This window comes from Euprymna scolopes, chromosome 31, assembly GCF_053919585.1.
Source record: "Euprymna scolopes isolate OS-2025 chromosome 31, ASM5391958v1, whole genome shotgun sequence".
Taxonomy (NCBI): domain Eukaryota; kingdom Metazoa; phylum Mollusca; class Cephalopoda; order Sepiida; family Sepiolidae; genus Euprymna; species Euprymna scolopes.
This window is the reverse complement of record NC_136512.1, coordinates 18,811,160-18,825,183: the sequence shown is the minus strand read 5'-3', so window position 1 is coordinate 18,825,183 and position 14,024 is coordinate 18,811,160. Positions and strand designations below refer to the sequence as shown.

The following is a 14,024-nucleotide window of genomic DNA, read 5'->3' as shown; positions in this document are numbered from 1 at the left end:
AAAAAAAAAAAAAATATATAGCTTAGTAGTAAACACTACAGATCAAAAGATCCTCCTGTTCAAATCCGGGTGTACCTTACTAATTTAATTTTTTCTAATTAACTAGTTCAATTTACAATAAAAGAAGAGGTACCATTTAAAATTGCTGCAAATCGTTTCTTCGTTTGCATATCTTAAAACTAAACATTAATCAGAAGTGACTTTTCCAGGGCATTCATTGTCAAGCTCAAATATCAGCTGACGCAATATTGTAAACAAATACAAACAGAACTTGATGGACGACATTTTCATTATTTTTTTTTTATGCAAATTAGTCCATCGGGCAAATTATTACTCGTAATATATAATAATCAATATAAGATTGATTCTATAATAATACATACGCAATCTGGATAGATTAAAATATCATGTTTAAGCGTATTGCACGACTGGGCAATGCTAGGCTGTCAGCTAGTCTTACGTGAACTTCTCAGATTTCTATAGTAGGTTTGGGGGAGGAGGGGGGGGTAAAGCAAAAATATACAGGATATAGTATGTTGGGAAAGGGGTTTGTATATGGAATCAAATAGGTCCTGCACTAACGGCCAAATTCCAACCTTTGCCCTATCTCTGCAATGTTGCCTCCTTGCACCTGTTTTAAAAATACTTCACTTTTTTTACTCTTTTTCACCCCAAAACAAGCTATATCTGTACTGCTACTTGGAAGTAAGGGACTACTATTTGGGAGCAGGGGACTGTGGGGAGTTGAGCAGCAAGATGTCTGTTTACATTACATTTAAACTTCTGTAGGCTGGTACAGTCAATGAAGCCAGAAAAAGAGAGGGAATTTCAAAACACCCCCTCGCCTCCGGTCTAAGGGAAGAAACTATGAGAGTAGGTGGTGAAAGTTTGCGGCTTGTCAGGTTAGACGGGAGTATGTACGTCAAGGGGAGCGGGCACACGCTGTGAGTTTATTGGAGCACATTTTATTAAAGTACTTGTAAAACGGGCACAGATGAAGCATTGTGGTGATGCGATAGGGGCTGAAGCTTGGACGATAGTGTGGGACCTATTAGATTCAAGGTTTTTTTTTGGTAAAGTCACTAAATAGGGTTTGTGGGTGATATGAGAAAAATTTAGTGTGTGTAGATATTAAGATCCATTGATGATGGTTGGGTTAGGGCACACAGTTCTATTCAGAATCTTCTTTGGTATTTGTCAAAATTGGTGGGAACCAAGCTGCTGTTCAGCTACTTTGGACTTGATGGATTGAGAGTACAACTCTGTCGCGTTTGCGGGTGATATGAGAAAAATAAGACATTCAAAATGTTTTTTTATCTGGATCCTTCTACCGCTCCAGAAGATATCTCGCTACTAATGCAATTCTCTATCTGTATAAAAGCCAAGTACGCCCGAGGATGGAGTACTACTGCCACATCTGGGCAGGAGCTGCTAAAAACAGCCTATCCTTCCTTGACAGAGTACAAAATAGACTTTGTGGTTTAGTGGGGGATGCCTTTTTTCTCTTCCCTGCAGCCTCTCTTCCACAGAAGAGACGTTGCAAGCCTGTCTTTGTTTTATCGTTATTTCCATGGCAGGTGCTCGTCTGAGCTCCAATCTCCCCCCCCCTCACCAATCTTTCACGAGAAACACCCGTCTGGCTGAAACTACTGTCAATAATTCTCCCCACTCTTTATCTGTGCTTAAATCCAAACGTAGATTCCATGAGCAAAGCTTCTTTCTTAGAACTGCACGCCAGTGGAACTCTCTGCCGCTTGCCTGTTTTCCAACTGACTACAACTTGGACATCTTCAAGTCCAACATAAACTCCTGACAAACCGCTCCCTTAAGTAAGACACTGTATCAAAACCCCCAATACTAATGATTACTACAATACTATCTCATTGATTACTGTACATGCAATAACCCTTATCCCTGAGTGGCCTTCGGGCCTTGATAAGTGGTGATCCCCATGTGAAAAAAGAAAAAAAAAGCATCAGTACGTGAGGAGTCATTTTGTGTAAAAAGTTAATTTATTTTAACCATAGAAACTTGTGAAATGCAGTCAAGGCTGCTATTATGTTGGTGCAAAAATAATGTCGTTTTTTTCTCAGATAGATATACGAAAAAAACGATATTATTTTTGCATCAACCCAATATATATATATATATATATATATATATATATATATATAGTGAATGAATTCCAAAGTTCATGATGTTGATCATCTTATAATTTATTCCTTTAATTCAGTTGATATTTACAATTCTTGACAGTATCTGTTTCGTAGCACAAAATCTATCACTTAATTATTATATCAATTAGTGAATCTATTTTGCCCTTAACTCATCAGAAGAACTAGCAACAATCAATACATCAAAAGGAAATAAAGTGCGTTTTGACATGATTAGAAATCTGAAAATTGAAGAGAATCCGTAAATACCTTATGTTTCCATTACGCCATTTTGAATCATGTGTATATATATATATATATATAATTAGGCTTCTTATCACGAAGTGCCGCTTTCGAATCTCGCTAAAACCAGCCACTCTGACGAGTCGTGGACGACGAAACACGTGTCAGTGGATAATTATATTTTAAAAATAATATATATGTCGCTCCCCATTAAAAGGGGGTACCAGATTGGTCAATGGGAAAATTATTCCCAACAAGCATTAAGGTAAAAATGCACTTTCGTATAAATACTTGAATTCATTCAAGAAAGTATCGCTAACAAAAAAAAACAAATAAAAACATCTATATATATATATATATATATATATATATATATATTATAATATAGAACTCAATGTCGTTTTTTTATCAGATAGATATACATAAAAAAAACGACATTATTTTTGCACCAACCTAATATTTGGTCTACGAATTTGCAAGTGGCAACCATCTTGATTTTTTTTTTTTGTTTTTTTATACTCATTCAAAGTTTACACATTTTGATTGTGCATTTCTCTAGTTTATAGTGTGTCTCGCCGTTGTAGAAACTTAGTAAGAGATGAGTTATTTAGTTAATTGCAAATTAAGAATTAAAATAATATAAACTAGCAGGACCCGTGGAAATTCCACGGAATGAGAAATATATTGAATCAACAAATATGTTTTAGTAAAGTGGATATTATTCTGGATAGTGCAAAACTCAGTTCTTGGACAGAAAAATTAATCACGCACTGCAGATACGAGTTTATTAACATTTCTATAAAAAAAAAAAACCGTGTTCATTGTATTTTAAATACAGAACTGACCCAAATGAGATAAATACGTTAACTTTTTATTCGAAATGACTACTCGTGTAATAATGTTCAAGTTAGGAAAGATTTTTAATGCGTAAATAAACACATTTTTTTATATCACCTACGAACCCTATTTAGTGACTTTTTTTTTTAAACCCTAAGAGTAAAAGATTAGTAGCAGACGCTCCAGCCGAGATGCAGCAACAATACTCCATGCACTGGCCAACGCTTTAACTTTTTTTCTATTCCACTGCAGAGTATGTTTGTATCTTCATCTGTTCTATCCATTAATCACTGAAGAAAAAATCCTTCTAGGCTGAGACAATTTTTAGTTTTGCTCCAATCCAATTTTTCCAGTTTTTATCTCCTTAGCAGCCCTTTTTCCCCGATGAAAACCGATTAAAAAATGTTCCCACATGTCTGAATATCCTATATACCAAATTTCAAGAATGTAGAACAAAAATTCATTGAGTATATAGGTTGAGAAATGTCCTCACACACATTCTCACTTTTAGAGATATATAGATTAACAGGCACCATGTTTAATCAGGTCTTTCATGCCCCTCCCAACCACCACCAACCAGCTTAGTTACAAGACAAATTATCTAGGAGAAAAGTGAAAGGTCTGTTCTGATGCATGGCTTGTCCACCAAGTGTCAATTATGATTGTCCAACAGTCTTTGATTTGATATAAGGTCATCTTTATGAAATGTAAGATTTGTAATCCTTAATAAAATTCACAATCCTTTTTGCAGTTTAACTATATTTGGTACAAATTAGTGTTAGGATGATTTAATCAGAAAAATCAGAACTTTATTGGAATCGGTATCAGAATCGGAAAAATTAGTGCCTATTTTCTGATGCCAAAAACGATTCCTTTATCTTTTTGGCACCCCGACAAAAGGAGGTTAGACCTGTAAATTCACCTTGTCCATTTGTCCGTCCGCACTTTTCTCAATAACTATGCCTTGGAATTTTTGGAAATTTTGCACAAACATTAAACATGATATGAGTAAAAAAAAGTAACAGAACGGATTTTCCGGGAAAACTCTGGTTGCCCTTCCAGGGTGCCTTTCAGGTTAAAATGCCTAAAATTGACACTTTTGTGTTTATTAAAAAAAAAAAAAAAATTGATGCCTTGGATTTTTATAAAACTTTCTGAAAAGTTGTAGCTAATTGATTTCTATATAATTTTGTTTGTTTATACTTTGCAATAACCCATGGGTGTACCCCAGGGGCTCTTTTAGGGCTAATAAAAACACTCCATTTTTGGGGAGTTTTCTACCATATTTATCCAAAATTTTCTGTGTATGTCTATTTAGCAGTTTTGGATAGTGCTGAACTCAAATTTAAATATGTTAAGGCCTTGGAAACTAAGTGGGTGGGGTGGGGTGGGGGGTTAAATGATGGGCTGAGTCATTTTTTTTTTTTTTTTTTTTTTGCATGGTGCAGAATTAAAATTTACATATGTTAAGGCCTAAAACTGCACCGCTTGTCCATTTTCATCAGGATTTGACGTCCCCTGGGGACTTTTGGGTTAAATGGGAGAGGTGGGGGGGGAAGCAAATGCTGAACTCGGTACTTTTTTTATGCCTCGTTTACTGTGCATTCACGGGGGACAATGCATGCTTCACTTGTTTTTATTTGATTTTGTTTAAAACAAAACCTTCCACTGCTTTTTAGTAATAATAAAATAATCAATATTTATTGATTTTATACTACCAATAAAGCTAAAATCTAAAGATCACCCCCGCCCCTTAACAAGTGTGTTTTTACATTTGAGAAAATATATACACGTTTAACATGATTTTTACGGTAATTGAGAAAAAAGAACAATATTATAGTTAAATATTTATAAAAAAAAAAAATGGGATCAGAATCAGGAAAAATATTGGAATTGTCCCATCACTAGTACAAATAAACTTTAAACTATTCATGATTTGTCCACCAAATTTCATGAATGAAAGTCCAACAGTCTATACTAGACTTATTCGTTAAGTTTCATCATGAGAATGAAAGCATATATCAAATGATGTCCTACCTGTTAAAGGTATTGACGGCTATGGCTCTCCATCCATCTCCCTCCCTTAAGGCAATCATGAATTCATTGTTGCTCACTCCTACCGAGCGAGGTGTTCTGATTTAGAATCATATTCACACTGTTTCTCGAATAAAGAATTTGATGCATTGCCAGAACTTTGTAGTTGTACAGACAGTATGTTGCAGTTTCTTCCTATCCGAGCAGTGCCCATACTTAGCGATTCTCTTGGCCATTGTACCCAGAGGTATCTTCTGCTCAGCATAACGAAATATGAAACTATGAACAGAATTATTTGTTTGCTTCTGTATTACATCAGTTACCTACTTTCCATGACCTCGCGTTACCCTGATTTGGGGGAGGAGGCTAGGTGGGTTCTCAACCATCCTCAAGGGTTCCCCCGCAGACTAGCAGAGGGAAGGAGGCGTCTTACTTTTCCTTTGACAGTAGTGCTGTCCTGCTACCCATATATATCAGAAAGAAAATATTGTGCAAAGTTGAAATAATTGATGAAGCAGCGCAAATACAAAACAATTCTTAAAAATATATTTACTCAGTAGTAAATGAGTCGTCGTTAATAAAATATATTGGGCTGGTGCAAAAATGTCATTTTTGACGTTTAACTAATATATATATAATATATATATATATATAATATATATATATATATATATAAGCTTCCCTCAGTCTTGACAGACTATGGATATCCACTGCAAAGGTGCCTGCGCGTGAAATTTTTTTGGCAAGAGTTGCGCAATCTCCACCCACACCTTTCCTGAGTCGACATTGTTGAATACCAGTGGAAGGTGGAGGTTCAGGACGACTGGAAACAATCCCGAGATAAGCGGAAAGAATATACAGCGCCTAGAATTCCCAAATGGTCACCCATCTGGTAGTAACCAGGCTCAACGTTGCTTAACTTTGGTGATCTGACAAGAACCGGTGTGTCAACGTAATTATGCCGTACATGATATACACCCCCCCACACACACACACGACAACCTAATACAATCTTTCCTTCAATCCAAACAATTTTACTCTATACCTGAGTTATACTAGACTGTATAGTGGCTTGGTGCACATGTCTTCTTTATAATGTTTCAAAATTCACCCAAATATTTTTGAAATGTTTCGTATCGTGTTTTAGTGTGCTGAACATGTCCTCCCGATAATGTTTCAAAATTCAACCAAATATTTTTTTTTCAATGTTTCGTATAGTGTTTTAATCAGTTAGTTTTCACACCGTGTTCTATTTATAATGTTTCAAAATTCAACCAAAAATTTTTTTTTCAATGTTTCGTATAGTGTTTTAATCAGTTAGTTTTCACACCGTGTTCTATTTATAATGTTTCAAAATTCAACCAAATATTATTTTTTTAATGTTTCGTATAGTGTTTTAATCAGTTAGTTTTCACACCGTGTTCTATTTATAATGTTTCAAAATTCAACCAAATATTATTTTTTTAATGTTTCGTATAGTGTTTTAATCAGTTAGTTTTCACACCGTGTTCTATTTATAATGTTTCGAAATTCACGTAAATATTTCTTAAAGGATTCGTATAGTGTTTTAGTTGTTAGTTTACTAAATTCATCTTCTTTATAACTGTCTCAGATTTCACACAAATATAATCTCTCGATCACCCAAATATTCCTAAAACTTGCTTGTTACTTCAAAACACACCATACCTTAAAGATTAATTTAAATTTCACAAACGTCAAACCAAAAAAATTGACAAATTAGGTTAATCCGCTTAAAGATCCATTTTCTAAGGATTAGCAATCAAACATCACGGGCGTCAGGTGTCATTGCTAACCGCTCCTGCGTAGCCAGTTATGCACAACAAGACTGAAGGCGCAAACAAAAAAGTAGGCGGTTTTTGCAATATTAAGGAGGCCGTGTTCAATAATGGCCTCTGGGGTATATGCAAATTAGGCCAAACTCATTGGCCTATCGTTGAATTTATAATTCGAATAAACAAGGTTAATAGCTACTTTTCAGGGACAGATTCAGTCGATCCAATCAAATTGATGACGTGGACAAAATCGTATTAAAATGTTTTAATAAATAGCAAACAATATATGGTGTTGGAACGAGAGTGTTAGCAACCCTCTGGAAGCCTCCTTAGTTTCATTTCTTTTTTTTTATTTTTTAAATAGCAATATGTTTCCTCTGGTCGCATATTTTCGTTAGTATATATAATGTAAGTACTGTATTTGCTAATTAACAGCCGTTTATGACAACTTCTTGTAGAAGTATGTTACTTTCTGAAAGGAGGAGATAACACCTGGGAGGATGATCTTATAACGATACAAATGTTACTACACTGTTCCGCCCGGAATCCAGCAACATGGAAGATAATCGATGGAGATTGAAACGATGAGTGAATTTATAATATCTATATTATGTTTTATTTAGTCTTAGAAACTACTGAACCAATCTGGTTGAAATTTTGCATGGACCTTTTTTATAAGGTACAATGAATTTAGTATTATGGTGTCCATTAGATAATCATAATACCACATTTACTGTAGAACTTTTCTTGAAAACTACTAGTTTGATCTGACTGAAATTTTGTATGGATCTTTTTTATGGTAAAGTGCAGCGAATTAAGTATTATGCTGTCTGCTCGATGAATAGTTAGGGGTTAACAGGGATTAGTATTTAAGTTCTACTTTATCTTGGAAAACTACTGGGCCAATCTGGCTGAAATTTTGTATGAACCGTTTTTATGAAAAGGTGCAGTGAACCAAGTGTGGTATCTGTTAATTGCATGGTTATGGATTAATAGGGATTAGTGTTTAAATTCCACTTGATCTTGGAAACTACTAGGTCGACCTGGCTGAAATTTTGTATAGACCTTTATAAGTTTAAGAAAATTAAGTATTATGCTATTCATTCAATACACAGATAGGGATTAATGGGGATTAGTATTTAATGCAAAAATAAACACAAATTTAACCATATTCAACCATTAATTTTGCATAAAACACATGACTGAACAGATCATTACTTTTGCCTGTTAAAGATATTAAAAAATAGTCTAGTATATTGAAAACTAGCAAACCGCCTGGTGTTGTCCGGTCATAAAATACACAAATATTATATTTTAATCAATGCAGAATTCTTATTAATTATAAGTAGAAATACCGTAGTTATTAAACATAACGTTAACTTCCTTAAAAAAAAAAAAATAAATAAAAAAACAGAAATAAACTGCGACAGGTGCGTGCGAATATTATGTTTTTTTCTGCACAGTTCATTTCTTGTAAGTAAAAAAAATAAATAAGTAAACTACTCGTACTCTTTGTATGGATCTTTTTTATGGTAAAGTGCAGCGAATTAAGTATTATGCTGTCTGCTCGATGAATAGTTAGGGGTTAACAGGGATTAGTATTTAAGTTCTACTTTATCTTGGAAAACTACTGGGCCAATCTGGCTGAAATTTTGTATGAACTACTAAAGACAGTGATTCATGTATGATAACCATTAGACCAGCTTGACACGATCCTTAAAAGGTGTTTTCAAACTTATCTCTATATAAATAAAATGAACTCATTTTTTCCGGTCTGATTTTGACCTTAATAGGATTAAAAATCAAGATATTTCATGCAAATATAATATGCACAAACGGCAGAACAATATCTGAGGTGTGTTATAGGCTTATTATTTCTCAAATTCCTCGATAATCTTAGATTTCTATACTTTTTCTGCTGAGAAGTCACGGCCAAAATCGGTTAAGATCAATGGAAGTGGTAAAATATTTTCTCTCTAATAAATTCCTCCTCCCCCTGCCACCACTTAACACCGTTTGGGGATCGTTCACAAGGAACAGTTGAGAAGAGAACACCGGTTTGGCTTCGTAGTTCTTTCATGTGAAGTTATTTAAAATCACTAAACTAAGCTGCAGTGCTCTGTGGCGTAGTGGTTAGCGTGCTGGACAATTCACATTATATTTTCACGTTCGCGCCGACCTACCGTAGTCGTTTTTTTTTTTGTTTTTTTTTTCCTAAACAACTGGAATGGACTTTTCTTGGTGGCCGAACTGTTAACGTTGCAGATGTTTTTTTTTTTTTTTTGTTTTTTTTTCACACTTTATTTTCCTACTTTTACTCATGACTCTGGGTTTGATCCTTCATACTTACCTACCATAACATTTTTTAAAACTCCCCTCCCCGTCCCGGAAACAAACACTCGGGCAATGCCGGGTACCCCCGCTAGTTCTTAATATAACGTGAACGATTTGCACAGGTGCAGTTGTGAAACAGTTGACAGACAGACAAAAATCTGATGACCCCCCCTCCCCAAGTACCAATTTTTCACTTTTGACCCCTTACGCGTCTTTTTCTTTTTCCGGATGAAAACCAATTTAAGTTTCCACATATCTGAATACCCTATATACTAAATTTCAAACCTGTGAATCAAAAATTTGTTGAGTATATACGTTGAGAAGAGTCCTCACACACACATTCTCACTTTTATAGATATAGTAGATATACCCGGCGTTGCCCGATATTAAACGTAACGTTAAATTCCTTTAAAAAAAAAAAAGTAAAAACAACAAAAAAAAAATGGAAAGCAACTGAAACATATGCGAGTATTGTTTTTTTTTTCTAAACAGTTCACTTCTTGTAAATAATAATAAAAAAAAATTCTCCAGATAAGATCGAAACCAAAACTTTAAAACAGTGCGATAACCATTAGACCAGCTTGCCAAGAGCTTTTAAAAAAATAAGTTTTCAAATCACGTGAAACAGTTGACAAACAGATAAAAATCAGATGACCTCCTCCCCCACGTACCAATTTTTCACTTTTGACTCCTTAGCAGCTTATTTTTTTTTTTTCAGGCTGAAAACTAATTAAAACCTTTTCCATATGGCTGAATACCATATATACCAAATTTCAAGTCTGTAGATCAACAATTCGTTGAGTATATAGGTTGAGAAGTGTCCACACACACATACACACATTTTCATTTTTATAGATGTATAGATAGATAAATTATTAATGCCACAAGGCTAAGTAAAATGAGTACACGCACATCTATAAGCTGGCTACCCAGTGTTGCCCGGGTGGACGTGAAACATCCAAATGTTTATATTTTTTTAATTATTGTATGGTTTCTAACATTCCTATTAAAATATCTTAACATAAATTTATCTGCACTGCTCGGCCAATATCTAAAACTCTGTCTCTTTAGAGTTAGATATAGTCTGAGGGTGGTTTTGATAGAAATTAGTTTTGATAAAAATATGGGGGTTCGGGTTCGGTGAGTGTGAAACCTATTCAGGGTCACATATCCTACAAATGAAACGTTCACAAAATATAAAATTCTATGTGGTCATCTAAAAGATGATTTCTATCAAGACCATTCCCAAATGTTTTCTTTTTTCTTTCTTTTCTTTCCTTTTTTTTCCTTTTTTTCCTTTTTTTCCCTTTATTTCCTTTTTTTTTCCTTTTCCTTTCTTTCCTTTTTTCCCTTTTCCTTTTTTTCCCTTTTTTTCCCTTTTTTCCTTTTTTTTCCTTTTTTTCTTTTTTTTCTTCCTTTTCTTCCTTTTTTCCCCTTTTTTCCTTTTTTCTTCCTTTTTCCCCTTTTTTCCTTTTTTTCTTTTTTTCCCATTTTTTTTCTTTTTTTTCCTTTTTTTCTTTTTTCTTTTTTCTTTCTTTTTTTTCTTTTTTTTTTTCTTTTTCTTACTGAAGAGGATCATCATAGCCCTCATCAGGGAAGTGCTAAGAGAGGAGTATATCAAAGTTATTGAATAATTTTGCATGTCATTCAGGTGTGCCTATCCTTGCACAATAATAAAGACTGTTGGATATTTATTACTGAAACATAGTGGACAAGTCAGGCATTAATGAAGTCTATTTATGCCAAGTATGATTGGATTGCAGGATTTTTATTAACGCATGACTGGCATTTTACATTGAATTTATATCAGCTTCACAAAAAAGTTCTTGCGGTTTTTAACTTTTAAATTTAGACGAACATATCTCTGCTCAAACAAAAAAAAGTTTTGGATCGAAATAAGCACCATCAGAGTCAATACACTTTTGCCAACGTAAAACAAGTATATTTATACCAGTAACATTATTGATATCGCTTAAGTTTTTGAAGATTTTCTCACTCACACAGAAAGTTGTTGAGATGCTTGAAAAAGTAGTAGTCGGTTGGTAAGAGATAGATTCCGACCCAAAAAACAACAAATCTTCCCCTTTTGTCAGAAACATAGTTCATGGAATGTGAGAAGTAAAGGACAACATATGGGAAGCAATTTAATATCTGAACACAGCAAAAAGTTGTTTTTCCTAATTTACGGCATATCAGGCCCCCCTTTTTTTTTTTTTTTGATGCTGTAATACTTTTAATGAAATAGGTCTTGTTCGTCTTACGGCATATTAACCATTTTTGGATTATACAATACCTAGATGAAAGACGTCTTGTCTGATTTACGGCATATCAACTCAAGTTAGTTACGTCCGGTTCAAATTCTGCACCAATACTAAAATAAGTCTTGTCGTGTCCGTCTCATAACATATCAACTACTTTTGAATAATTAATTCCCAAACATGTTGTCGATTATAAACGTTTCACAAATTGTTATTCATAGATTGACTGCTTGACGTTTTCCTTGTGTGTGCTTCTGATTAATCCTTCGCGACTGAGGGAATACTAGCCCATAATTAAAATGTTATTCATACTTTCTGGCCAATTTGTCAAAATAGTTAAATCGTCCAATCTCCGGCAGTGTCATAGCAAAAATTCCAAAGCTGGTATTTGATGCACCCCTCTGCTAAACTAGGGTAAGGATGAAGAAAAATAAATGATGCCCTCCCCTACCTCTCAGTGTTGTAGCCAATGAAAAGCGAGCATTCAAATTGGTCTCGACTATAGTCAACCAATTTTTTTTTTAATATATTTATACTTTCAAAACTCTATTTAAAACTGGTGGAAGACGGTTACTGTTTATTCAATGTGGTCTTCATTCCAAATTATCTGTTTAGCGGAGAGGGATAAGACGAAGAGATAAAAATACCTTATAAATTATATGCTGTCAGCTCATGTCATTCCATGCTCAAAGTTGTTGAGATGCTTGAAAAAGTAGTAGTCGGTTGGTAAGAGGTCTGGAGATTATGGTGAATGAGGCAGATTTTCATAGCCTAATTCGTTCAACTTCTGCATGATCGGTTTAACAACGTGTGGTCGGGCATTGCCATGGACGAGAACGAGAATTAGGCCTTTTCTGTTGACTAATGCTGGGTGTTGTTGTCAAAGTTCCCAATGCATTTCATCCATTTATTGACAGTACTTTTCCACTGCAATGGTTTTGCCTGCATTCAAAAAGCTATAATAGATGAGACCGGTCGCAGACCATCAAACAGCGTGACCTTCTTTTTTTCTGCTTCGGAAAGTGTCGTGAAGCTTCGTTGGCGTCTAACCACTGAGCTGAACAACAACCTTGTCGTAAAGAACTTGCTTTTCATCACAAATCACAGCAAGGTGTATTTATTTTTGTTCCTTTTCTCCACGTTAAAAAACGACCCTGGTGTCTAACTCCCTCCCGTGGGGAGGCATTGTAAATAGGAACAAGGTGTATCAGAATTTTGGGGGAATTTTTGACACCCCTAATAAGAAACTGTGAATAAAATATTAAAACTCGTAATTTCTCCTTTAAAAGTGGGTTGTTTATTTTCTGTATGGAATATACTTCCAAAATAAACTATTAAAGTTGTCTAAAAAGTAATAGAAATATTATTTTTTATTTTTTAAAAAACAGTAATGAAATTAATTGAATTTTACGAGTTCAGTATTTTTCAATTTTTAAACTTTAAAAATCTATCCAAATTTTTCTATTGATTCAATTTTTAGGATATTTTCAGGGTCAATGTGAAATTTTATGCTCTTTCCAATAAACTGAATATAATATCTTAGACAAATATATTTTTTTTTAAATTCACGCCCCCCCCCATTTTGAAATGTCTATTACAAAGTAAATAATTAATTTACTCTCCAAAGTTTTATATACCACAAATTGAAGATAAAAGATGAATAAATGGTATATTCAAATTTAAAACAAAAAAAGAAGTGTTTTTTTAGAAATTTATCTGTAAAGTCCGAAGTTTAAAATCTTTTTTAAAAAAATACACATTTTTTTTTTTTTTTTTTTTTTTTAAATTTTTTTTAATGAAACCTTGGTCCTTGCTTCTTTAATTAAAAAAAATTAGGGTTTGAATTACATTTTTCGAGTAGTTATAAGCTTGGAAAGACAGGGAGTCGAATTATTGAATATTTTTTCACGCATTCGTAAGGTCAGTTTCTGACACACCTACAACTCCGCGTGAAATGGATCTGTCACCCTTCCACCTCAGCTTCCCTCTTGGGACTCCACAACTGCTATACTACCTGCCAGCCGTAGACAGCCATTTCTCATTTTCAACTTTACACATCCATATTTTTCAACTGCACTTTTTCTTCTACCGACCACATGGTGTCCTTTTTTTTTTTTCTTTTTCTTGTCATGCCAGCTCGTCCTAATTTGCATATGTGCTTTTTTTTTCTTTTTTTTTTTGCTACTGCTGCTAATATCCTCGCAAGCAGCTATCTTACAGCTCTTGCTGATATTTCTCCATATGCTCATACGTGCTCTGTTACAGGTATTGTGTTCCATAGAGGAGCAGTTCTAGGGAAGAAACTTTGCCCATCGTTTCGTTTTAGATAAAGAATAAGAGAAGTAGTTGTTATAGCTAGAGAAGTACTTGCT

The 14,024-nt window shown here is 34.2% G+C and overlaps 1 protein-coding gene and 1 pseudogene across 4 annotated transcripts in view; one reads left to right on the top strand and one right to left on the bottom strand.

Annotated features, from left to right (window-relative positions):
- Positions 1 to 14,024, top strand: part of LOC145255662 (uncharacterized) — a 586,940-nt gene that overhangs the window by 198,825 nt on the left and 374,091 nt on the right. The gene's annotated exons all lie outside the window — the stretch shown is intronic.
- LOC145255889 (5S ribosomal RNA) lies at positions 6,120 to 6,236 on the bottom strand (annotated as a pseudogene).